Raw genomic sequence first — 25,993 nt, forward strand, 5'->3', positions numbered from 1 at the left:
AATTTTAAGCTGAAACTGGGTTTCTCCACCATAAAGAGTCACCACGACACTAAATCCACCATCACATTAAAGAAAGTGTCTGGTCATCTTAACTCCAAGCTTCGCTGTTAACAACTTCACACCAGGGACCAGCGGAGTCTCTGAATGCACAGGTGCTGCTCACCCTCGGTGCGTGAGAAGGGAGACATTATCAGTGTTTCTGAGCCCTGAAAATACAAGGCAATTCTCAGAGCAGTTTTTAGAGTAGGGCAATTCTTACTTGGTGGAAAATCTTCACCTGCATCCTTGCCATTTGTGTCAATGGATAGTTTAGGACCAGTGGTACGGTCATCAATGAACAGGTAGCCACAGACTGAGATTACATGCTTCAGAGGTTCTAAGAGAGTGACAAGCAGAAAAGTTGACCCAGGACATGTTCCCCTGGAAATGACACAGGAGCTGAGAACTGAAACGAAACTTGAGTCGTCTAGGGACATCGGGGGCCATTCAGTCTAGGGACATCGGGGGCCATTCGGTCTAGGGACATCGGGGGCCATTCGGTCTAGGGACATCGGGGGCCATTCGGTCTAGGGACATCGGGGGCCATTCGGTCTAGGGACATCGGGGGCCATTCAGTCTAGGGACATCGGGGGCCATTCGGTAATATCTGAGGACGTTTTTGGTTGTCATAAGCAGGTGAGGGAACACTACTGGCATCTCATGAGTCAGAGTCAGGGATGCTGCTAACTATCTGACAAAGCGTAGAGGCTCCCCACAGTAGATAATGCGACCCAGAATGCTGCTACTTCAGAGGCTGAGAAACCCAGGTGTAGAACCTTTAGAAACCTCATGACTCAATTCTGAAGACCAACAGATCCAGTTTTGGAGGAGGCTCCCTGCGGGGAGACCACAGAAAGCATTTGCGGTCAGTGTAGACTTGGACTCTTGTCATTTTCAATATTAACACATCTATGAAAAGGTAAGAACCGCGGGAGAGCGGCACGTAAGGAATAGACCGAGGCGGGCGGGAGAGAGCTTTGCGAATATTAACCCAGCTGCGGGGGCCACATGCATCTTTTGAGTTATGACCTGATAAGGGTTTTGAGAGCTTGCCAACCACACATTCAAGAAAAACACAGAAAAAAATTGAGCTCATGATATCCGTGATGCGATTTCCCTTTAAGCACAGCCTCATAAATACCAACTACAGAGTCCAACTGAACTTATTGGAAATATCCCAAAAACCTTGGAAAATAGACAAGTGCAGGTGCTAAGATATTTACTGAAATGAACTGTCTGTGAATGAAAAATATGTGAGCAAAATAGATATTTTATCTGTCATTTTATTCACAGAAAGAGATCCATTAAGTTTCCCCATCTCATTCGGCTCTGTTTGGTATGAAAGCACTTTAATCTGGATCTTCATTTTCCTTTTAAAGATTCAGTATGGGAAACGGGGGCTCAGTACCCCCTCTCCCTCTCCTCCTGCCCCCCAAAAACCAGCAATGTTTTTGAAACCTTGACAGCAACTTCTGCAAATACCAAAATATGTCTTAATACTGACAGTCATGTAGGTAGAAAGAAAACAAAAAGCAAGTGGCTGGCCAGATGGAGTTTTGAAGTCCTTTGACCCTTTTCAGGAAAACAGAATTGGTCACTGAATACCCACATTTTTAACAAGCTGAACAGTCCTGCAGTGGATCAGTATCAAATTATAATCTATAAATTTTTACTGAGCGATCTTCTTCTGCAAAGTGCTCTGCCTATGCTAAAGAAGATAAAAAAGACATGTAAATTATGGTCTCTGACTTCAAAGAACTTCATTCTATTTTTGAGGAAGGAGCATTTACACATAGAAAGTTAAGTTACAATACCATTAATTCCATTTTCTGTCTTCGTGCCATTTAAATTAAATTAAAATCTTAGTTCCTCAGATTGGCCACGTTTCGAGTTCTCAGTGTCCACGTGTGGCTCGTGACTGCCATTTTGGATCACACAGAGTGAAAATCCCATCTTTGCCCCAGGTTCTTTTGGACAGCACTATTCTAGAGTGCAACTTTACTTTCCCTTAAAAAAAAATCTGGATGTCTAACCAACACTAACCTTTAATATTGGTCAGACCTGGGTTCACGCTCTGGCTCTGCCGTCTCTTAGCTGCTTGACCTCAGTCATATCTTTTAACCCATCTAAGCTCCACTGTGCTCATCTTTAACAGAGAGAGAAAGTAACAGCACTCTCTTCACAAAGCTGTTGTGAGAATTAAATGAGATATTACACACAGGGCACTGAGTCGCAGGCAAGTGCTCAACCCCGTATTGCTATGTGATATGAATTATCTTAACTCACGGGCATGGCAAGGACAAGGATGCTCACCCATCAGTCCATATCCTCCCTGACCTTGCCCTGGTCCTTGGGGGTGAGGCAAGTGTGTGACTGTTGCTGCTGTGGGATGAACGCGTGTCGAGAGTCGCTTCTGGACAGAGAAACCACCTCCCCCCTGCAGTCCTCCACGCCCTCCCCTTTTCTTTGGTGACGTGCATAAAGGCCGTGGCTGCCTGAGAGGCCAGAGTCTCAGGGATGACGCAAACTTGGACCACTGAGTCGTGGCCTGGAGTTTCTCTGGAGAGTTGCTCAACCTCCAGAGGACTTTATGTGGGCTAAGCCACTCAGATTTAGAGATGCTCATTGTCTACACTGAAAGGATGGAAGTCATTTGAGGTCATTAAGTTGACTCTGTGCCTTCATCTATCCAAACATTCTCAGATCTATTGAGGCTGGACCACTTTTTGTTACATTAATTGATGTGCTTTTTATTCAGGGACTTTCCTTTTTATCATCATCTAATCTAGACTGAGAGGCCAGTACTCCTCAGAGAAGAGTTTTAATAGTAGAAATGCAGTGGAGAGAAGTGAAAGTGCTAGTCGCTCAGTCCTGTCCGACTCTGTGACCCCACGGATTGTAGCCCACCAGGCTTCTTTGTCCATGGAATTTTCCAGGCAAGAATACTGGAGTGGCTTTCCATTCCCCTCTGCAGGGGATCTTCCAGACCCAGGGATCAAACCCAGGTCTCCTGCCTTGCAGGCAGATTGTTTACCAGTCTGAGCCATCAGAGAAGCCCAGTAGAATTGCAGAGAATAGCTTTTTTGAGTTTCAAAATTCTGGACATTTGAGTATCTGAAAACTTCAGTACAAGAAAGCATGAAGTTTCTGTTATAGCAGAATGAGAGTACTCCATTCTCTTGCTCACTTCAGATTCCCTAGACTTGTGACAGGGAACAGAAGGAAGCAGCAAAAAATTATAGTACACCCAGGAAGAAATTTGAGTTCCAGTTTGGCTACCTAGAGTCTGAGTGACTGTAGGCAAGTTAAGTAGGCTCTCTGAGTTTCCTTGGCAGAAATAAGGGCATCTCAGAAAATTCTTTCGCTGCTAGAGGATGACAGTGTAGACCAGCTGCTGTCAATAGAAGTATTCATGATGAGGGAAACGTTCTGTATCCCTGTGGTCCAGTATGACAGCCACTAGCCACATGTGCCTGCTGAATACTTAACATGTGGCTAGTGCAGCTGAGGAATCTGAATTTTAAATTTTAGTTAATTGTAAGTCATTCTGATGGCTGCACATGGCTCGTGGCTACTCCACATCTTGGACTGTGCATGTCTAGACCAAACTCCGCCATCCCAGAGTCTTTGCTCTATGTATGGCCCCAAACTGAGATGCACAACTATGGTTCTGTTGACTGAGGAACCACGAATGGACTGAGGAGGTGTCTTCCAGCCGACAGCAAAAACGCATGATATAAAAATCAATTTGTTATCGAAAAGTGACATTTCTTTCACTCTTGGCTTGTTAATCTTCTGTAGTGCCCTAAGATAGAGGCTTGTTTCCCTCTGAGAGAAGTCTGGAGCATGCAGAGATTAAACTGCTTGCTTCACCCCTCAGCATCAGGCTTCACGCTGGTGAGTTTCACCGGAGCCAGGAAATCTGTTTGTAAGGCTGCGTGATTGGCTGTTAAGAAGGGGTCACTCCGCTGATAACATGTGGCCTCATGGGTCCCCGAACGCTAGCCTGGAGCCCTTTGCTCACACCCACTGCCAGCCACCCAGTGAGGCTGGCTCTTTGATTTGTTTCCCTCCTCTTCCTGCATTTTAACCTTCCTGCCATTGGCTCACTGCATTAGGCAGATCTGAGGCAGAGAGTGATTGCCTACATGAGTCCCCCTTACAGGAAAGGGAGAAAGATAAAATGGCAAAGACGCGCAGAGAGAGATGCGTGTGTGTTTTCGTTTCTGAGTTCTCCACGGTTTGATTAAAATGGTTGCAGGCACAGAAGATGTTGCCTCTACCATGGCTGAGCGTGGGTCTCTGTAACGGGGCACATTAGAGCAGGCAGGGTAATGCCTGGATAGCGGCCTCCCCCACAGGCCCGGACTCCCTCTGATCCTGGGCTTGGCACACTCCTCCCGTTTGTCAGTCACAATTTTCCCAAGGCCCTGCCTCTTCCAGGAAGCCCTCCCCCAGCACAGAAAAAGAGCCATAGCAGGCCCGCTCCCCAACCCCTGTTTGTGTTTGTGGCAGATAACAGCAATTAATTCTCTTATCTACCAAATAAATTAGGTCATTGTGGTATTTGTCTCCATCCACACGCTTTGAAAGCTCCCAGAGAAAAGAATGTATTCGTGGACTCTCTCTGTACAGCACTCCGTTAGATAAGTGGGTTGCATCCTCATTTTTCTTAACCCAGCACTCCTGATGGATTCTGTACACTTGCAGTGATACACTTTGATTTCTGATGCCCAACCCTCCCCTACACTCCCACAGAAAAGATAACCCAGAGCTGAATAAAAAGGCTATTCTTTTAACATGGAGTTCGTAAAGGTGCATCATACCAGGTCAGAATACAGCACGGAAACAGAAGACTCGGCCTTGTAAATCATTTTCCTGCGCTAACTAATTGCTTGTCTTTTTTTTTAACCATTGATGAAAGTGTATCAGGCTGATTGTATAATATGTGAACTTACTCAGTAAAGCGCTAAGAGAAGAAGGAGAAGGAAGAGGGGGAGGAGGAGTGAATGATGAGGCCACGTGCACAACCTTTAAAGCCCTCAGCTTTGCAGAAATTGGAAACCACGGAGAAACTTGAGTATTTTAGTAGCAGTAACACATTTATTTGCAACAAGCCTTATGACTGACATGAAGGTATGTCTCAGAAAATAAAGAACTGTAAAGAAAGAAAGTCAATAACTGCTTCTAGGCTATAAGATCTTGAGGCCTGTGGTGGACTTTTGTTACTCTTTCAACCCCCTGATCCTAGTAGAGTCCATGGTACAACATAGCTACTTAAATGTTAATTGAACTGACATGAATTCCACTACTTCGTCAACACCAGCCATTGGCTGTTGTGTGAGATGTGGCGTGTGCGTGCGTGCTCACGCTCCTCAGTCGTGTCTGACTCTGTGCGTGACCGCATGGACTGTAGCCCCCCAGGCTCCTCTGTCCATGGGATCCTCCAGGTAAGAACATTGGAGGGGGTTGCTATTTACTTCTCCAGGGATCTTCCCCACCCAGGGATCCAACCTGTCTCTTTTCTCTCCTGCATTGGCAGGTGGGTTCTTGCGCACTAGCGGTGCCAACTGGGAAGCCCGAGATGCAATGCAGTTACCTCCAATTTTAAGAGAGATGAGTACTGTTTCCATTTCAGAGATAAGGAAAGTGAGGTGTAGAAAGATGAAGGTACTTGCCTTCTGCTTCAAAACTTGTCCTTGGTGGTCCGGATTGATTCAGCCCTGACAGCGTCCTAATTTTGCCCTTTGCCTGCACAGTTCCATGCGAGTTGGGCACAGACTGTTCACGCAAGGCTCTCTGAGACTTCCTAGTCCTGAATGGCCATCAGATGTTTGCATCTGTAGGAGAGACTGTAAGAAGTGTCACAGTACCCTGTACATCTCCTTTGGAAGAGACTTTGTTGATCCTGTTTTCATGAAACCGGGCTGTGTCTTTTCCTGAGGGCCGCTGCCTTCATAGACTGTTAGCCTATAAAGATGAGCATATTGACCTCACAAAGTACTTGATTTTACCTGTGTTCCTTGCTCTTTTATTTCCAGGATTCCTTTTATATGTTTAATTGCCATTTTGATGTGTTCAGTGCCATGAATGAAAATAGATAATCAAGCAAATGAAGAAAATAAAGCCAGCTAAGGACCAGAAGCACTGATAACTGTGGAACTGGCTAATTTCTTCACTCCCAGTGGTAATTAACTGGCTGATATATCACTGCAGTGAAACTTGTGTAGAGTATGCCTTTTTATCCTCTGTTCCTCCAAGTGTAAATAGCTTTACTGGGGAGACATTGATTACACCATCAATTTGTGCTTATTTTTTTAAAAGAAATCTATATGTATAGTAGAATGAGATGACATCTTTGCCCACAAATTCCTCTCCTGCTCATATGGAAAAAATAGCTATGAACAGCTAAATCTTTTCTCACTCTTTGCAACTCCATGAACAGTAGACTGTCAGGCTGCTCTGTCATGGGATTTTTCCAGGCAAGAATACTGGAATTGGTTGCCATTTCTTTCTCCAGGGGATCTTCCCAACCCAGGGATCAACCCTTTGTCTCCTGTGTTGGCAGGCAGATTCTATATATATATATACGTACATATATATATGCCCATGTTTGCATATATATATATATACACACATCTTTATTGGTTTTATTAATATGCATATTAATAAATCATATTAAACTTGGATTTTAACAATTTTAATAAATTTACCCTTCAAAATATATCTTTAATATCTTAAACATACTTTTGCATAATGTGTGTACATATATATACACATTTGTACAAGTGCACAGATGTGTATACATGCATGTGTGTACATATCTGTATATATGTATGTGCACATGTATTTATATACACATCCATACACACAGAAACATACACAAACCTAAACACACACTTATAAACACAGATACACATACATCCCCAATTGATGGGTACACAGGTTATTTTTTAATTTTTCTAGGTCACACACTTTGCTGCAATGCTCATCCTGGATGTTTTTTTTTTTTTCACATTTGTCTGATTATTCCTTTAGTAGAATTGCAAGGTTGCATTTTATTAAATGTAATATTAAAAATGGAAAATCTCCCTTTATGCAACACAATAGGGATAAACCATGGACCTTTCCATCAAACCCTGAAGCCGTCATGGTCACACTAGGTGAGAGAGTCAGGTTCCACACCAGGGATAATGCATAGGAGACGCACAGCATCGTGCAGGCGCATAGGAAACACTCAAAAGAGGTTAGTTGTAAATACAAACGAGCAATTGTCAGAATGTGATGGAACTCCTTGTTCTCTTTACTGCAAATTAACTCTGGGGGAGGACTCACCGGGCAGCCTGGCTCAGCGGAAGCCAGGAGATAAACTGGATGCCATCCATCACAGCCCCACCCTGCCCCAGAGCTATTGGTGCCTCCTACTCCCCACCCCCCAAACAGACGCATCCATCAAGTGCCACGCAGAGTTTATCTTCCGTGCCAGGACCGCAGCAGCAAGGGGCAGAGTCTCTGCATGAGGAATCTGGAATCTACATCTGTGTATATGTGGAGCGGACTGGAAACGTCAGACTGTATTTACCTTGAATTTCCCAGCAATCTGCAGGCGGAAGCGTCAAATGTGGCTCTGATGAAGTAAGGGCATCTTGCATGTTCCACGCAAGGCTATTCTCCAAGTGCTTTCTACCCCATTATTTCAGGTCGGAGGAGAATGGAGTCGACTCTTCCAACCTCTTGAAATAGGAAGTTTACCTCTCCGAACTCTTCATCCCTTGTTTTGTTTTCCATCTTTGCTTTCATTTTGATGGGACAAAACCTGCAGCCCAGACTCCAGAACTTGCTCCTCTGCAGCTCCAAATGCAGCAGGTCTGTGCTCTGCTCCATTGGAATGGGGTCTTCGTAGGGACCAGGCTAGACTGACAAGTCAGCTCAAGATCTGGTCCTATGAGCAGAGAGTAGTTGGATAGTTTTGCCCTTCCCAGAGAAAAGATACTTGCTGTCAGTTTCTTAATGGGAGAAACACCAGCTTTGTGGTGAGGCTGACAGGGCACAATACATAGAAAAGAGGTACATTTTTTGGTATTCCTAAAACCCTATGGTTCAGGGTTTCCCGATGGTGCAGCAGGTAACCCCACTGCCAATGCAGGAGACACAGAAGACTTGAGTCGATTCCTGGCAGGGGAAGATCCCCTGGAGTAGGAAGTGGCTACCCACTCCAGTATTCTTGCCTGAGAAATTCCGTGGACAGAGGAGCCTGGTGGGCTGCAGTCCATGGGGTCGCAGGGTCAGACAGGACTGAGCACAGCATAGCAGAGTCTGGGGTTCACATGACCTCCCACCCTGTTCCTGTCCCCACGGTCCTGGGATGAGGGTGTTTCACATCTGCTGAGAAATTGAGATGTAGACAGAAAAGTCCCAGGTTCTAAGGTGTGTGTTAATATTCTGGCACCCTGCTGTAATTTCAGACACAGTTTGTCCTGAAACTTTTCTGGCGGTAAAGACAGGGTAATTTTAGTGTCACACTCAGGATGGAATCTTAAAGATGAGAATGAGGGCCTTGATCATGGACATAACCTTGAAGCATCCTCATGCCTTTCTTCTCCATTTCCTGCTTCAGGCCCCCCGGCAGTTTTGTTCAGTGACACACACAGGATGAGGAGCCAGAGGGCAGGGGTGGGTGCTGTTACTGCTCTGCTTCCCCTGGGGGCCATCGCCAAATGGCTCAGGTTTCTCTGAGCCTCAGCTTCCTCTTTCAGGGCTTCCCTGGTGGCTCAGATGGTAAAGAATCTGCCTGCCATGCAGGAGACGTGGGTTCAACCCCTTGGTCAGGAAGATCCCCTGGAGAAGGAAATGGCAACCCACTCTGGTATTCTTGGCTGGAGAATTCCATGGACAGAGGAGCCTGGCAGGCTACAGTCCATGGGGTGGCAAAGAGTCAGACAGGACTGAGCGACGAACACGTCACTTTCCTCTTTCTACACTTGTTTGGTCAAGGGGGCTGGATGGGAGGTGGCTCAAATAAGAGAATGAATGTGAAAGTGTTACAGAACCAAACTAGGGTCCTCTCACGCATGCACAGTAAAGCCAATCAGTGGACACCAGGTTGTGTTGAAGGAAAATGCAGTTGAGTTTATTGCAGGCACCAAGCAACAAGTCCAGGCAGCTAGTGCTTAAAAGGCACAGACCCCCAAAGGCTTTCAGGGAAAGGTTTTTTAAAACCAGGATGAGGGAGGGAGTTGTGGGGTGTGTGCTCAGCTGTGGACACTCTTCTGATTGGTTGGTGGTGAGGTCATCAGAAGTCAACATCATCAACTTCTGGTTCCAGCTGGTCTGGGGTCGTACAGTTTGTGGGCAGCATCCAGTTAACTTCTTCTGCCTGGTGGGTGAGTTTCAGTGTCCACAAAGCAGCTCAGAGGACTTTGCTTAGAATATTATCTATAGCCCTTCAGGAGGAACTAAAGGTCCTAGACTTTGTCTAATGTTAAACTATTATTATTTTGTCTTGTTTGACTGTTTTCCTTTCTTTCTGCAATTTCTAGCTTCTCTGGTTAAATTTACTCTTTGGGACTCAGGGAAGGCCTAGGAAGCTAAGGTTTCTCTACAGACAAAAGGCAGGCAGAGGACAATGGTGGTCTTTTCTGGGAAGGCCACGAAGGGTCCTGGTCAACTACAGAGTGTGTGTGAGTGCTCAGTCACTCAACTGTGTCCGACTCTTTGTGATCCCATAGACCACAGTCCGCCAGGCTCCTCTGGCCATGGAATTTCCCAGGCAACAATACTGGAGTGGGTTGCATTTCCTTCTCCAGGGGTTCTTCCCAACCCAGGGATCAAACCCGAGACTCTTGTGTTGCCTGCATTGGCAGGCAGGTTCTTTACCACTAGGACCCCCTGGGAAGCCCCCAACTATGGAATAGTGTGATTAATAGCAGATAGTTGAGATGTGTTCATTTTACCATTACCATTGTGTAGTTTAGTCACTAAGTCATCTGACTCTTGCGACTCCACGGACTGTAGCCCCCCAGGCTCCTCTATCCATGGGATTTTCCAGGTAAGAGTACTGGAGTGGGGTGCCATTTCCTTCTCCAGGGGATCTTCCTGACTCAGGGATCAAACGTGGGTCTCCTGTACTTTAGGCAGATTTTTTACCGACTGAGCTACCAGGGAAGCCCCAGTGGCTCAGATGGTAAAGAACCATTACCATTGCTAACATGATTATTACATTATTGGCTTAAAAAAAAAAAAGCAGTAACCCATGCTAGCAATTTTATTGTTTGACCTATTTCAAGAAAACAATGTTAAATCAGCATCTAGACTGTAATTCTGTTAAGAACCAGGGAGGTGCATGATGGGAGTTTGAGAGGGGACGGCGTGAGGCACATAACTAGATGGTAAGGCAGGGTATTTCTTTCCTAGATCTTTAAAGGGGTATTTAATGAAATCTCTACTATGCGCCAGTCACTATCATGAGTTATTTTCATCCATTGCCATTGAGCCTTCCCACCAGCCTTATGCAGATAAGCAGGTTGCTCCCGTTTTATAGATAAGGGCGGAGGGGCCACGAGAGGTGAGACTCCAAATCCAGGTCCCTCCACTTGTGAGTGTTCCATGGAAGCAGCGTGTGGCTCTCAGTAGAGCCTAGAGCTTGAGGTGGTGTCCGTCCCACCCTTGTTTTATATATACTTGTTCTATACATGCTTTAGGACGGTCTTTGTACTGGACACTCATGCTGAGGCCGTAGTTGCCTCAGGCCCTGCTGGGAAGTCCCTGTCTCCAGCAGGAGAGTTGCCTGTTTCACCTCTGGTGCAGAATTGGGGGAAAATGCTTTGTCCTGAGTGAATAAATGAACGGGCTTATCTTACCAGGCCCTGCTTTCGTTCCCAGCTGTGTCCCAGAGAGAGTTCACACAGTTCCTTCCCATCAGTCTTGTAGAACTGCAACTTTAAGCACAGCTGACGCTATAGAAACAGTAATTGGCATAATATTCACACAGAGCAAAAGACGGTCATTTCCTCAGGCACCAAAAAAGCATAACCCAGTTGTGAGGTTCCAGAAAAAGGATGGCTGGAATGGCCCTGAAGTCAGTACCACCATAATACAAACACAGCTCCGACGGTCTCCTTTTGATAGCTATAATCCTCCACATGAAAGCAGACAAAATTCTTAACTATTATTTTAGATGACATCCCCCTTTTTAACTTTAAGCAGTGTTCTTTAAACATTTCTAAACTTTCCCAATTCCTCCCCAATACCATGCTATGAATTTGCTTGTCACTGTAAGCTGTACACAAAGAGAGACTCATACAGCAAGCACAAAGATATCAGGAAGTGGTTTTCCTAGCAACAGTAATCATCTGAAAGATCCCAGAACATCCTTCCTATTCAGACAGCATTTCGTGTTTTGAATAGTGCTGACAGGTGAAGTGGATTCACAGTATTTAATACAAAAAAATATTGCTGGGGATTGGTACTGCACAAAAGCTCAAATATCCATACTATTCACAAGCAGCTGAATTCACTGTTTTTATATCTATCTAGATTATTTAGTGAGACACAATTGCAAAAGCAAATATTCACCTGCTCACCGAATGACTAATCCGGGGTGTATTATGGAAAGTCTGATTCCCCAGACCTCATTCAGGCAACTGGGACACAGCCCTAAATCAAGCCCGGCTCTCTACACAAGCCCGTCCTGAGGATAGTCTTGAATGATAAAGAGACATCCCTCCGCCAAGTCCCTCAGTAGACGTGACCAGTTTAAAATAAAAATGAGTCAATACAGTTGACGAAATCTTCCACCCCCAAGGAACTCTATCTGGTTATTGCCATAACTCTATCAGAAACACTCTCATATCCCTCCTCCATCCTCTCACAAGTAATAGCCAAAGAAAATTCATCCCCGAAGGTCAAAAAAGAAAAAAAAAACCTCAAGCAATGGAAAAATAAGCCCTCAAAACCCCACCAGAATAAAAGAAAGAGACGCGGTGAGAGAGAGATTGAGATTGGTGGGGAGGGAGGTAAGCAGTGAGAGAGGAGACTGTAAGTCTCAGCTTGCAAGGGAGACCCCAGGAGGATGCGGCATTACAGCCTTGACAAGATGCTAACTTGTATGGAGCTTAATTCCATAAAGAAAGAAAGCATTTAAGCCTCCAAACTGTGTAGAATTTGCCAGGGTTGTATTACCACCGTTATTGTCTTGGTGTTTAGTCACTCAGTCGTGTCCAGTTCTTCATGACCCCGTTGACTGTAGCCCACCAGCCTGCTCTTGCCCAGACAAGAACACTGGACTGGGTTGCCATGTTCTTCTCCAGGGGATCTGCTTGACCCAGGGATGGAACTTGCAGCCCTTGCGTCTCCTGTATTGCAGGTGGATTCTTTACTTGCTGGGCCATTGGTGATGACTAGTTACCTTACATATGTGTGCAGAACTGTACCAGGCTCTGAGGGTATGAAGAGTCTCCCTCTTGGCTTACAATTTAGTTAAAGAGATGGAGTAAGGAGAAAAAGTGCTAAGTAACGCCTGATGGAGGCATATACTGAGCGTCAGTATTTCGTAATAAGTGACAGCCTAATGCTGATATCAGAAGGAGGAATGTCTCCTACAGAACAGTTCAGTTCAGTTCAGCCCCTCAGTTGTGTCCAACTCTTTGCCACCCCATGGACTGCGGATGCCAGGCTTCCCTGACCATCAGCCAGCTCCCAGAGTTTACTCAAACTCATGTGCATTGAGTCAGTGATACCATCCCACCATCTCATCCTCTGTCGTCCCCTTCTTTTCCCGCCTTCAATCTTTCTCAGCATCAAGGTCTTTTCAAATGAGTCAGTTCCTATCAGGTGGCAAAAGTATTGGAGTTTCAGCTTCAGCATCTGTCCTTCCAATGAACACCCAGGACTGATCTCCTTTAGGATGGACTGGTTGGATCTCCTTGCAGTCCAAGGGACGCTCAAGAGTCTTCTCCAACACCACAGTTCAAAAGCATCAATTCTTCAGTGCTCAGCTTTCTTTATAGTCCAACTCTCACATCCATCCATGACTACTGGAAAAACTATAGCTTTGACTAGATAGACTTTTGTCGGTAAAGTAATGTCTCTGTTTTTTAATATGCTGTCTAGGTTGGTCATAGCTTTTCTTCAAGGAGCAAGCATATTCTAATTTCATGGCTGCAGTCACCATCTGCAGTGATTTTGGAGCCCGAGAAAATAAAGTCTCTCACTGTTTCCATTGTTTCCCCATCTATATGACATGAAGTGATGGGACCAGATGCTGTGATCTTAGTTTTTTGAGTGTTGAGTTTTAAGCCAACTTTTTCACTTTCGTCAAGAGGTTCTTTAGTTCTTCTTCCCTTTCTGCCCTAAGGGTGGTGTCATCTGCATATCTGAGGCTATTGATTTTTCTTCTGGCAATCTTGATTCCAGCTTGTGGTTCATCCAGCCTGGGATTTTGCATTATGTACTCTGCATAGACGTTAAATAAGCAGGGTGACAATATATAGCCTTGACGTACTCCTTTCTCAATTTGGAAGCAGTCTGCTGTTCCATGTCCATTTCTAACTGTTGCTTCCTGACCTACATACAGGTTTCTCAGGAGGCAGGTAAGGTGGTCTGGTATTCCCATCTCTTGAAGAATTTTCCACAGTTTGTTGTCATTCACACAATCAAAGGCTTTGGTGTACTCAATGAAGGAGAAGTAGATATTTTTCTGGAACTCTCTTGCTTGTTCTATTATCCAATGGATGTTGGCAATTTGATCTCTGGTTCCTCTGCCTTTTCTCAATCCAGCTTGAACATCTGGAAGTTCATGGTTCAAGTACTATTGAAGCCTGACTTGGAGAATTTTGAGTATTACTTTACTAGCGTGTGAGATGAAGGCAATTGTGTGGTAGTTTGAACATTCTTTGGTGTTGGCTTTCTTTGTGATTGGAATGAAAACTGACCTTCTCCAATCCTGTGGCCACTGCTGAATTTTCCAAATTTGCTGGCATATTGAGTACAGTGCTTTCACAGCATCATCTTTTAGGATTTGAAATAGCTCAACTGGAATTCCATCACTTTTCCGTCTAGCTTTGTTCATAGTGATGTTTCCTAAGGCCCACCTGACTTCGTATTCCAGGATGTCTGGCTCTAGGTGAGTGATCACACCATCGTGATTATTTGGATCATGAACATCTTTTTTGTACAGTTCTTTGCATTCTTGCCACTTCTTCTTAGCATGAGTGCGTGCTTTAAAATAGTCTGCATTGGGATATAAGCTGTGGCCTGTGAGTGCTTAGTCGCTCAGTCAGGTCCGACTCTTTGTGACCCCATGGACTCTAGCCCACCAGGCTCTTCTGTCCATGGGATTCTCCCAGCAAGAATACTGGAGTGGGTTGCTATTTCTCCCTCTAGGGATTAGCTGTGGGGCTGAAAGCAGATCTGTAAGATAGGGCAGAGTCATACTGGTCTTACAAGGCTGTTGGACAGATTGATTTTGACCATGTCCTTAACACATCGAGAGCACCGGTGGGTAGCTGCAGTTCTCAGGAGATATGGGTCAAACATGCAACTTAAAACTACAATGCCCTGCAATTCACACCCACAAAACAGTCACAATTAAAAGTCCTGACAGTAGCAAATATTGGATGTGAGGCATTAGCTACTCTTTCACATTGCAAGAGGGCATGAAAATGGTACAAGCATTTCTGGGAGGATTTGCCTATATCTGATGGAGTTTAAGATGTACATACTCCATGACCTAGAAATTCCACTCTAGGGTATATTTATTAGAGAAATTCTCATAAATGTACCCAAGGAGACTCATGTGAAAATTAATGCTGTCTTGTCTATAGTATTGAAGTTGAAGCTGAAGCTCCAATACTTTGGCCACCTCATGCGAAGGGTTGACTCATTGGAAAAGACCCTAATGCTGGGTAGGATTCAGGGCGGGAGGCGAAGGGGACGACAGAGGATGAGATGGTTGGATGGCATCACCGACTTGATGAACATGGGTTTGGGTAGACTCCGGGAGTTGGTGATGGACAGAGAGGCCTGGCGTGCTGCAATTCATGGGGTCGCAGAGAGTCGGACACGACTGAGCGACTGAACTGAACTGAACTGTCTATAGTATTGAAAGACTGGAAAAACCTAAATGTCTATCCATAGGCAAGTGGATAAACAAAAAGTGAGGTATTCACATAGCAACTAAAGAGAGGAAACTAGGTTTGCACTTGTCTGTTTTTTTATTTATTTATTAATTTTTTTTGGCTTTACCATGCAGTTCACGGGATCTTTAGTTCCCTGAGCAGAGATCGAACCGTTCTTCTCAGGGGAAGCTCGGAGTCCTAACCACTGGACCACCGGGGTATTCCCAGTTTTGCATTTGTGTAGACTGGAAAATGGGCTTCCCGAGAGTTCAGTCGGTAAAGAATCCACCTGCAATGCAGGAGACCCCGGTTTGATTCCTGGGTCAGGAAGATCCGCTGGAGAAGGGATAGGCTACCCACTCCAGTATTGTGGCCTGGAGAATTCCATGGACTCTATAGTCCATGAGGTCACGGAGAATCGGACACGCCTGAGCGACTTTCACTTCAGACTGGGAAATTCTTGGTCTCTAAGCAATCCTTCCTCCAAAGCAAATGCTTTAATTCCATGTGTATTTCAAAGTACTTTCCTCTTCTTCCTACTCCTCCTTACACCAAAGGTACTTCTCAAGCAAATCTTTCCCCAAGAAAACAGATTGAAGTCACAGTCAGTCAGCGTCCATCCAACTCTTAGAAAACCCATGGACTGTAGCCCACCAGGCTCCATGGAATTTTCCAGACAAGAATACTGGAGTGGGTCACCTTTTCCAACTCCAGGGGATCTTCCTGACCCAGGGATCAAACCCACGTCTCTTACATCTCGTGCATTGGCAGGTGAATTCTGGACCATTAGCGCCACCTGGGAATAGACGAAAAGAAGGTAAATTGTCTGCTTTATGAAATGCATGTTATTACTCCTGCTCATGGGGTATGACTCAGTGTCAGTCCGTGCATCTGCAGTTGTAGAAACCTTAACCCATGCCCGCACTGAAGAGGACGTGAGGGAGGGTGGAAGGTAAAGTGAACAGGTCACAGAGCAGCCCAATCCCCATGGGACGTGAGAGTCGGAGCAGAGATGGCACTTCTGTGAGAAAGAAGAGAATGAAATTCAGTTCCATTTAAAAAATCCGTCAAGTACAAAGCTGGGTCCTGGTCCCTGCATTGTAAACATTGGCGATACAGAAAGCTAAATCAGGTATCACCCTTGCCCTTAAACAAAAACAAAAACAAAACCTCCCATTCAAAAATGTGTGAGTGAGAAGGGAGATAATTAAATTGACAGTTTCAGGAAGAACTAGGTCAGAAGGAAGTACTTCATGATACGAGTGTTTTGAAGAGAGAGAACCAACCCAATGGGTTTACAGAGAGTGAGCGTGAAAGATTTTCTGAAGGAGATAAAAACTGACCTGGGTTTTAAAGTTGTGGAACATTGAGTAAAAGGCTACTTAGCCAAACACATGATGAAATTCCTTTTTTCCTTTCATTTTGTCCTTTAACAGATCTGTATTGAGTCTTTGCTATGTCCCAAGTATTGAGGATATAATGGTAAGCAAAATCAGACATGGTCAACCTTTCAGAGTTTATTTACTAATTTTTTAATATTTATTTATTTACTGTACTGTACAAGGTCTTAGCTGTGGCCCTCGAACTGTTAGTTGCAGCACATGGGATCCAGTTCCCTGACCAGGGATCGAATCCAGGCCCCCTGCATTGGGCGTGCAGAGTCCTAGCCGCTGGACCACCAGGGAAGTCCACTTTCAGGGTTTATGATCAAGTGGAGAATTCAGACATAAACCCAGACTCTCTAATCTAGAGAATATAGACGGAATCTGAGAGGAGGAAGGGATCTATAAACGTGAATGAAAAAACAATGACATCTTTCTTTTCAGAAACCCTTAATGATATTTCACATTCCCTTCCACTATGAGTTGAAGCGTAAGAAGTGATAGAATTAATAATATTTGTGATCTCGTTCACCAGTATAGATTTCATATTCTTATATTCCATTACAATTATTGCAGATGCTGTGAAACATCACTTGTACTTATCACCACTTCAAAATTACAGTAGTTATTAGACTTTCCGCTAGAACTTGTTATTTAATGTCTTAATAAAGAAGCACATTTATTACTATGCTACATTTAAGAAAATATTTTGATAACCAATTATACTGAAATGCAAGTTTCTTTGTAATCCTATGCATTTTATATCATGGATTTGATACCATTATTCTGGCTTTCCCAGACTGCCATAGGGACCCATGGAACAAAATTATTAAGAACCCCTGCACGGATTAAATAATCACCACCGCTAATAAAAACTGCAATTGTGCCAAGAGCTGCAGAGAGAAGTTAAACAATGAATTGAACCTCATGAGGGAGGCTTCCCTGAGGAAGTGAGGTGTGAGCCGGGTTACAGAGGAGGAGTCGGTTTTAACTAGCAAGGAAGGAGTGAAAGAACATTACAGAAGAAGGAAGCAGCAAGGAAAACAGGCCTTGAGATGGACGGGGCTATGGGAACCCAGGGATGCTGGTACAGAGATGCTGAGGCAGGGGTAGGGGTGCAGGAGTGCTAGTATTGGGATGCTTGCTCTGAGATCCTGGTGCAGAAATGTTGGACTAGGGAGCAAGTGAGGGGAAAATGGTTGTGAAATGTGGCCAAAGCAGAGGGCAGAAGTCTGACAAAGCAAAGCAGAAGGCAGTAAATAAAACATGGAAGAGGACAACGAGGTGTGCACGTGGGGACTACACGTGGTCAGGGTTAGCTGAAGATCAGACCCCATGTCAGAGCGAGGAAAGCAAGACCCCACCAGTCTGCAGGGTTCAGATTCCTGCTGGCCTTGGGCGGTCTGTGATAGCAAATGTAGACTTTATGTTGAGGAGAACAGGAGGCGTTGGACGGTTTTCTAATCATCCTGACTTTAGAGAGACCACACTTGGTGAGCTGGTGTATCAGTCAGTGTTCTCCAAAGAAACAGAACCTCTGTGTGTGTGTGTGTTTGTGTGTATGGCAGTGGTGATTTTGTCAGTAAGTCATATCTGACTCGTGACCCCATGGACTGTAGCCAGGCTCCCCTGTCCGTGGGATTTCCCAGGCAAGAATACTGGAGTGGGTTGCCATTCCTTCTCCATGGGATCTTCCTGACCCAAGGATGGAATCCACGTCTCCTGCATTGCAAGCAGGTTCTTTACATAAATATAATATACATACGTACATATATTTATCTGATGCTCAGATTCTCATTATTTGTGATAATTACATTCTATAAAGTTGCCATGAACACTGAAGTAGCAACACTGTTCCTAGAAGCTGTATAGGGTTAAATTCCTATGAGCGTCCTGTCACAATATTTTCATCAACTGATCAATACAAAGCCTTCTTTTATGTGTGTTTCAGTTTAAAGACATCTATTTAAAGTATTTATTAACATTGAACTCACAGGTGATGGCACTGTAACTCATGCTCAAACAAAGCTTATCTAATATGCATATTTTTGCACAAGGCACATCCCAGGCTTTCTGGACTTGGGAACACCAGACAGCACTTTAGCAGGATACAGGGGAGCCCTTTTAAACAGTGAAATCACTGGCAGAAAGCACTAAAAAAACCCGGAAAAAAATGAGAACATGTACATCAGGTGACTCAGATCTTTTGCCATCCACATGTGCACACGTCTGTGAGTGACTGAAACCACTGTAAGTACTGAATTTAAGGTTATAAGTGCATTTTAGTGACTAGGCAAACTCGTAAATACCAAATCCACAAATAAAGGATATTAACAAATTAGAGTATATATATATCCTCTCTTTTAAGGGACTGGCTCAGAGGATTGTAGAAGCTGCCAACTCTGAAATCCTGAAGGCAGGTCACAGGCTGGAAACTCAGACAGGAGCTGATGCTATAGTCTTGGGGCAGAATGTCTCCTTCCACTGATGACTAGAGGCCCACCCATATTATCCAGGATTATTTCCTATATTTAAAATCAATTGGTTGCATCTGTTAACCCGTATCTACAAAAATGCATCCACAGCAAGACCTAGATGAGTGTTTGAATAAGCAGGGACGAGAGCCTAGTTGAGTTGACACCTAAAACTACCCCCAGTTTTGGTATTGAAAGAAGAGAGATGCAAGCTGCAAACCATTTGAATTGTTCAGGTGGGGAAATCCTGTTTCTTGGGGCCTGTTCTGGAGTTTTTAGAATCTTACTTTCTCCTCCTAGGATTTAAAAAACTCCACACTCCCAGCTCTCTACTCTCCACAGCCACCATCCCTCGATCCAGTCCAGTCCTTCCAAGGCAGAAGCAGCCACTACATTTTGAGAAGACAGTTCTAGTACACTTGTAGTATTTTTATCCTTGGCCTCTCAAATACTTCCTTCACTCTTATTCCCTTTTCTTTGAGATGTGGAATAAGTCTGAGAAAGGTGCAATGCAGTATCATTGGGGTATTTTTTAGTTGCAAGTAACAGAGTATCTGACATAGAGTAGCTTAAGAAACAGTTTGCTTCTGAATCATATTCCTGAAAAAGAACCCTGCAGATAGGTGGTTACTGGGGTGGTTAAGAGAAGGAGTCATCAAATGCCCACGTTGAGGCAAATCCACCCACATTGTTTTGTGCAACAGAAAACCAATAATGCTTTCGAACTGTGGTGCTGTAGAAGACTCTTAGGAGTCTCTTGGACAGCAAGGAGATCAAACCAGTCCATCCTAAGGGAAATCAACCCTGAATATTCATTGGAAGAGCTGATGCTAAAGCTAAACTCTAATACTTTGGCCACCTGATGTGAAGAGGTGATTCACTGGAAAAGACCCTGCTGCTGGGCAAGATTGAGAGCAAAATGAGACGGGAGCGGCAGAGGATGAGAGGTTAGACAGCATCGTCAACTCAGTGGGAGTGAATCTGAGCAGACTCGAGGAGATAGTGAAGGATGCGGGGCCTGGTGGGCTACAGTCCGTGGTGTCGCAAAGTCAGACTCAACAACAAGAACAAAACCAAGAAGAGTTGCTAAAAAAAGAAAAGAAGAATAGCAATAAAGGCCGTGTGTGGCCCACAAACTATGTATTGTCTGACCCTTCACAGCACAAGTTTCCAGACCGCTGGTTTGGGGACTTGCTCTGAAGAACTCAGCCTCCATCTTCCCACCGTCCTCTGTGTATGGCCAGGGACAGCTGCCCCGGCTCTGAGCACCATGTCTGTAGGCGTTTGACTGAAACAGGGAGAGAATGTTCCCTTCCTTCTCTCTCTTTTCTCAGAAGGGCAGGTCTTCCCCAGAGGCCCCAGCACACACCCCCTCAGTTCCCATTGGCGGGAAACTCATCCCAGAAACAAGCTGCAGGGAGGCTGGGAAAGACTGGCAGGCAGGCGTTTCAGACTCCCTTGGAGGAGGGCCCTCCCACCAGGAAGCAGGGGCTGCGCTTGCCTGTGGACTGACCTCTGCCAGCATCTGCTCACGGGGAGCTCCCCAGCTCCCCAGAGTCACTATAATAGCACCAGCCATTCAAGACGTTAGGACAGGAACCCTGCCGCCCCGGTTAGATGCGTGTCAGTGCAGGATGCAGAGAAGAGAGCTGCTTTGAACCGGCAAACTTGTGTTTAACGCACAGTTCTGGGCAGCGTTTTGTTTCTTAATCTGTATGATGGGTTGCTGCTGTTGTTTAGTTGCTAAGTTTGTGTCTGACCCTTTTGTGACCCCATGGACTGTAGCCTGCCAGGCTCCTCTGTCCATGGGATTTCCCAGGCAAGGCTACTGGAGTGGGTTGCCATTTCCTTCTCCAGGGGATCCTCCTGACCCAGGGACTGAACCCATGTTTCCTGCATTGAAGGTGGATTCTTTACTGCTGAGCCACCAGGGAAACAAGGCAGGTATAAATCCATAAAAATTTATCATGCTGTACCCCTAAAGTTGTGTACACTTTACTGCATATACTTGATAAAAGATTATATATTAATAAAAGAGAAGAAGGTGTAAAATTGCACCCTCCCCAAAAAAGTGCAAGGATCTTTATGCCCTCATTTAGATATATACATACATGCAGATATGTGCATATATTTATGTATGTATATAAGTGCATGTGTATGGCCTACATTCTGTATCTTATATGTACATACATATATACACATATACATATACAAGTGATGATAACTAGCATGTATTGAATCTCTTTAAGAGCAGCTGGTATATTATGAGCATCATCAAAATGCATTAGGAACATCCAATCTCTTTCTCAGGCGACCATGTCCTAAAGGAAATTTTCTCTTTCATCTCATATCTACCCCTTGTCAACCTTCCTGTATCCCCTAGATTTGCAAGGTCTTAAGATAAGACACAGAATTAACTTTTACCACAAAAAACACTCGAACTCACAGAAAGAGAAGTGCTCACTTCCTCATGACATCTTTTAATAATCAGTAGAGTTAAAATTAAAAGACCTTGTAACGGTGACTTTAAATAAGAGATTTTTATAACTTTCACCCTTGCTGTTCTTCTCAGAACACAAGGGGCTAATTAAAAGTGGAAAAGTTCTTGTTTGATCAGAAATTCTTGTGTTTTGGAAAAAGCAGAGAAAACTACTCTAATATTCAGAAAGGGCTTAATTGGCTTTAAAGTCACCAAATTCCCTTTCCCTATTTGGGGTAGTGTCCATGAACTTTCCTTTCTGAACCTGCGAAGAAAAGGTTAGGTAGTAGGTCCAGAGAAATTAGGGCTCCTGGTTGAAAATTGGTCTTTTGATTTGAATCTATGGGATTCTCTTTCAACCTAACTCGGTATGATTCCTCCCTGAGAACCTCCCATAAGTCCTGGTCTTTTGGCTGACTTCTCTCCATAAATGACTTTATTACTTGAGCAGTAAGCTTGTTTATTGAGGAAGTTGTGTGTGGTGGTCCCTAATGGGGCATGTCATCATAAAAGCCCCATTATACTGAGGTGGGCCTGGGTCCATCTCCTTCCATTTCGCACTGCACTCTCTCCTGGATTTATTAGAATTAGTGCAGGAAAACTGAGTGCTCTGTGTTGCCCAGCCTTTTGAAACGGATGCGCTTCCACCACTAGAATAGGCTAGAAAAAGAATTCCCTGGGCTCACAGGTGCTCCCGCCAGGAGGAACCATGGAGCTCACAAAGGATGAATGTCGTGCAAACAGGTACGAGGGGCAAATTCGCGTCTTTGGGAAATTCCCAAATGTTCAAGGGTGCTCAGTCTCTCATCACGTCTGACTCTTTCGCGACCCCACGGACTGTAGCCTGCCAGACGCCTCTGTCCGTGGGATATTCCGGGGAAGAATACTGGAGTGGTTGCCGTTTCCTCCTCCAGGGGATCCTCCCGATCCAGGGACCAAACCTGAGCCTCTTGCGTCTCCTGCATTGTCAGGCGGGTTCTTTACCAGCGAGCCACCTGGGAGCCCCTGCTTTCCAGAGTAGTGACCCTAAAAGTCAACGTGTCCATTGGTTAGCGGATTGTTTTCAGTTCTCACTTGTTGATAAGTAGGATGATGAAAATGATTCACTCAGGAAAATGTTACACCCAATTCAATGTCGTATTGGAAATATTTTTTTTTTGTCTCATGAAGTGCCTATCTGTTGACTCTTGCCAACCCTTGTTTAGTAATTAAAGCTGGACTCATTGATCTGCTAACTGGGACAGGCGTGCATGAAGGTGTTTATTGACCTGGAATGTCACTGCAGACGGCACAGTCCAGCTTTCTTCTCTGCACATCTCTCAAAGGGTTACTGATATCATCACCTAAATGTGACTGGTGACTTTGGAGAGGAGCTGCAGTCGTGACGGTGGGTGAGGATAAAGAAGGCAAATGGGACCAAGAAAACTAAGCCCAGTGGGTGAAGTGAAGCACCGGCTCCGTGGAGGGTGTCTGCACGGACCTTGATTACATCTTTGAAACGCCTGTTTGATCACCTGCTGAACCTTTGGAGCTACCTGTGAATAATGGATGAGGCATTTGTGTTGTCTGAAGTGTGTGATGTCTCGGCCTCTCTGAAAAAGAGTTAAGGTGCATGTTACTTATTACCCATCAACATGCTACATACTCCCCAGGCTTACCTAAAATGTATCGGCATTTTTGCTGGGTTGCTGCCCAATGCAAGGAGTATAAAGCATCACCTTAATAACTAAGATTTCTGGGTTAAGTGTGAGAGGTGCCTGGCTATAAGTGCTGGTGGATGGTTAACTAAATAATTCAGGAAGATCTTATGGTTCTATAAAATGAACAGCTACAACTCTTGCATCTTTATCCCCTTCTGTTGATCATCAAGAGTACATCAAGGATTCTACTCGGTTGCAAGTGATAAAAATCTGCTGGATGTAGCTTAAGCAAAACAAAAGGAATTCATTTTAAAGATATTCAATGTTTCATAGGGTACAAGGGCAGTAAAACAATTGGGTCTTAGGAAAGGTCTGGAATCAGGTACTAAAATGTCAATGAGTATTTTTTGCAACACTCAGATCATGTTTGCCCCTCTCAATGCATTTGCTGCAAAGTGATCCTAGCAAATTGTGTTTCATACAGTTAAATTCTTCTTGGTCAATTTCATTAACCCCCAACAGTTACAGAGATCAGTGTAAACTCCAAGTCTGCTCCCACAACTCACAACCAGACTCCAACGAGAGCAGGTCTCAGGTCAAACTTTTGATATTTATCAACAAGGATGTATGAAACAACAAAACTTCTTCTTTAAGTTTGATGAAGACCAAACTTCCTTATTTTATGTACCCCAACATCTTGCTAGAAAATCCGTGCAGAAGCAAATATAGTCTAGAATGGAGGCTGGCACACTTATTTCTGTAAAGAGCCAGATAGTAAACTTTTTAGGCTTTGCAGGCCCTACTGTCTCTGTTGCCCAAGTACTCAAGCCATTTTTTTTTTTTAGTGGAAATGCAGCCACAGACAATATGTAAGCAAATTGTTGATGTATTTCAAAAACTTTACCAATGAACTGAAACTGAAATTTCATTTAAGGTTCACATGTCAAGAAATATCATTCTTTTGATTATTTTCAACTGTTTAAAAATGTAAGTACTAGTCTTAGCTCATGGGCTATGCAGAAACAGCTGGTGGGCTAGAACTGGCCCATGGGCCATAGCTTGTTGACCCCTGCTCTAACAGCATACTTCTCGTGACAGTGAGGGGACCAAGAGTCTGCCAAAGCAGCACATAGTCATAGAACCACTTATAAATCAAGCTTGGAGCAACTTTGTGATGAGATGATTCTGTGGTTATTTGTTCACACTGCTTTAAAAAAGAGTGTTGCGTTATGGCTTCTATAGGCTACTGTGTTGGTACCAGCCACTCTTCGATTTTAATGATGGTTTCCTAACAGACTTGAGAGTGTCCTCAACCTTCAGTCAATGCCCAGATCTCTTTCAATTGTCAACCAGTATCTATTTATGGTCATAGCTTATAATCTCTTCCGAAAATGTACCTGTACTATTTTGAAACTTAAACGATAAGCAACTCACCAAGCAACTCAGCATTGCTTTCCTATCCATTGGTGTGGTACCCTTGGTCTGATTTTTCACCTTTCCTATTGTACCCAGGTTCTGAGAAGCTCTTATGTCTACTACAGGCCTCATATTGCTTTGAAGGTTGGCTTTTAGCATGAATTCTAAGTGACCTTCAATTCAAATAAATTTTAGAATGAAAATTTCAAACCACCACAGAATAGTCCTTTGGCTACCCAAACCGTCTCCCAAGGCCAAATTGATACTTCTACCTTCTTCAGGTATTCTATGTCCCTGATGAAATTCATATAAAAGAAAAAGGATTCATGATTTGTGTGAATTTGTCATAATGTTTGTTTCTGCATGAAAAATAAACATGAACAAGAACAAATCAATTCTAGAGAAAATTGAAAAGGACAATACCATTGTAAATCCTAAAGAGCACAGCTAGAACTATGCTTCACGTCAGTTTTGTTAATCGTGGTCAATTTTAAAACGGTCAAATATTGGCAGTCTCACCTTGTTCAGTGTGATGTGGAGAACATTGTGGAGGATTTAACGGCGTCAGATAAACTCTTCTCTTATGCTACAGGTTGCCTTGTTCAGTTTATCAAATTCTAGGCTTTAAACATGGCTGTTGACAACACCTAAGTTTTTGCAACCTAAAGAGAGAGAAAGGAAAAAAAAGAGATAGAAATAGAAACGCAATGAGACTAAATGATGGAGATGGAGAGATTGAATTTCTCCTTGGCCTGAACCTGGTTCCTAGGGAAGGGACTTTGAGCGTTTCCTGCTCTTGGACCGATCAGTATAGTTAGCAGGTGGATGGGGCCAAAGCCACTGCGTGAAGGAGTTTCTCAGGGTTCACCCCTATAGATCAGAACAGAGTGGTGACCAGGAGAGTGACTGCTGACGGCCTGACAGGCGGCCAGTGATTGTCCTCTCAGGATGGGGGTCTCAGCGCTGCTGTCCCGCTGCTCTGTAAGGGCTTCTATGAGCCCTGAGATAAAGAAGTGATACTGAAAATGTTTAACAGCAAGCACCAGCCAACCAGAAATCAGACCCAGGTTGTGAACAGGTGGCTGGGCCATGCCGACGCATATCCTGGAGGAAGTATGAGGTCTTCTCATAAATCTGAGTATCACAGAGTTTGTTCTTTCGTGGACCTGAGCAATGAACCAGGACTCTTACAATCTAGAAAGTGAAAGTGAAAGCCGCTCACTGGTGTATGATACTTAAGTGACCCCGTGGACTATACAGTCGACGGGATTCTCCAGGTGAATGCTGGAGTGGGTAGCCATTTCCTTCTCAGGGAATCCTCCCAACCCAGGGATCAAACCCAGGTCTCCCATATTGCAGGTGGATTCTTTACCAGCTGAGCCACAAGGGAAGCCCAAGAATACTGGAATGGGTAGCCTATCCCTTTGCCAGGGGATCTTCCTGAGTC

At 44.4% G+C, this 25,993-nt stretch overlaps 1 protein-coding gene across 1 annotated transcript in view; it reads left to right on the plus strand.

Moving 5' to 3' along the window:
* TSHZ2 (teashirt zinc finger homeobox 2) overlaps nt 1-25,993 on the plus strand; it is a 909,619-nt gene that overhangs the window by 320,787 nt on the left and 562,839 nt on the right. The gene's annotated exons all lie outside the window — the stretch shown is intronic.

The sequence above is a fragment of the Giraffa tippelskirchi genome, chromosome 13, assembly GCF_054371585.1.
Source record: "Giraffa tippelskirchi isolate mGirTip1 chromosome 13, T2T-mGirTip1v1.2.pri, whole genome shotgun sequence".
Lineage (NCBI taxonomy): Eukaryota > Metazoa > Chordata > Mammalia > Artiodactyla > Giraffidae > Giraffa > Giraffa tippelskirchi.